Below are 2,061 nucleotides of genomic sequence, written 5' to 3'. Positions count from 1 at the left end.
AATAATAATAGAGAATATCGTGACTAGAACGGAAAAAACATCCCAGAGATTAGCACATAAATGGTAACAGCAACCCAGGACTGAGACAGCCTTAGCACACCTGGGCTTCNTTCAACCAAGGAAGCATGCTCAATAATAGCCTGCATCACATGAGCTGGAGAGAGAGGACGACTAAGTAAATGGCCCATACAAAGTCTCAAACATACATCACACACGCATCGGCCCACCCCAGGGCCAGGCCTTTCCTCTCTGTTGCCGGGAGCCAGGCCAGAGGCTGTATCTGGTGTGATTCAGAGCTTGCTTACAGTTCTCTTTAATAACCTATCTCCCTTCCTTTAACTGCCCATGCATCTCTGTACATTTCAATGTACAGAGGCCCAAGAGCCTGGAAATTCTAGCAGAGGCCTTCCAGAGTAAAATCCACCCCTGTAATGATACCCAACACTACATTTGTGATTTAAACACAGACCAAAAACACTACCACCAACAGAAAGAAAAGCACATTTGTCTCCCATGGAGCCTCCCCAAATGCTGTTGTGTGTTGGATGGAGAAGGGCTCAGCACTGTTTCTGGACTGTTTCACTTTTCCTCTCTGTTTTTGACGAGAAGTCGGTAGCCCGGGCCAGCCTCAAACTCCTGATCCATCTGCCTCAGCTGGAATTACAGGCACTGGGCTTTTATTGTGTTTTCCCAGATATAAACCTGAGGAGTTCTTTTCACATAAACAGTGCCAAATGTAGTTGTGTTATAGGAATGTCTCTCAGACCGCCAACTCCCTGAACGTAGGATAAAGCTTACTGTGCATGTGCACAGAGGGTTATCAGTAATCCTCCCCTGACGGTCTATTCGGACAACCCCTGGACTTCTATGACCCAAGAAGCTAGAGCTACTGGCTGTCTAAAGACAACACTTCCAGCCTGCAGGTCCCCAAGCTCCCTGAGGTTTCTCCAGGAGGTCACCACTCCAGGTTCCTATGGGCAAAGCAGGAAGACGTGGAAGGACGTAAGCAGCAAGGCTTGCTTCAGACACTTTGTCAAGCACAAGTCTTAGGGAAAAGAAAGCCCAGGCTTTGTTGTAGGGTTCACTGCGGCCTGTCTTTTACACACACACGTAATTCTTCAGTGTGGCTTCAACTGTATTTCTTCTCCACTCGCAGACAGTGCTCACAGAGGGAAGCATGTGTACAAACGCCTGCTGCCCAGGCAGGTCAGAGCCATCCCACACCAGCTCCCTGGCACTCCATGTTCATTTACACAATGATAAAAATCCACATATTACTTCCAGCGGCAGGCAGAGATAGAAGAAGTCCATAACCTAACAGACTGTCGGGCCATTATCATTTGAATAATGTCAGAGAATTATATTACATTTCAACCCCCAAAGCTATGATAAAATAAAGCTCTATGCTATGTCTCGTGGGAGGTGGCGGGGTGGCCAGATAAATTTACCTTTCTCTTCCTACAGAGATCAAATTAAGGGGCAGTGAAGGCGTTTAAAAAGAAAGCAAACCGTGGAGATGAAAGGAGGGGAGTGGGCAAGACACACAGCGTCAGTAGGTTCAACTCATCCGCAGAATACATCAAGTGGAAGGTTAAGACAGGAAGTAATCTGTGAGGCTGGAAGAGCAGTAACTGTGCAGATGCCAGAATGCCTGCCCCAGCTGCTCAAAAACGTAGGCAACAGGTGGAGAGCCCGAGTTGGGAGAGCANAGTGTAGCTACAGCAGCACCCACAGAATGCCTATCAGCGTTCATAGACAGGCATCTGAAACACCCCTTGCCTGGCACCTCCCACCTCACAACCCCTCCTATAATCACTAGAATCACCTTCCCCTTTAAAACAATGGCAATTCCCTCTAAACGAAGACTTGAATTCAGGGTTTAGGCTCTATCACGACATGGTGCACTATTTGTCCAGACATCTTAAAAACTTTAGCCCACATGACAAGATACAGCTAGAGCCTAAGTGAACACAACCAACCACCCTTCTGTAAGGGGAAGCCGAAGGGAATCCTGAAAGTTTCCATCGAAAAGGCAGACAAGCACACAGCAAGTGATAAGAC

The sequence above is a fragment of the Mus caroli genome, chromosome 8 (assembly GCF_900094665.2).
Source record: "Mus caroli chromosome 8, CAROLI_EIJ_v1.1, whole genome shotgun sequence".
Classification (NCBI taxonomy): Eukaryota; Metazoa; Chordata; class Mammalia; order Rodentia; family Muridae; genus Mus; species Mus caroli.
This window is presented reverse-complemented; position numbering follows the sequence as displayed.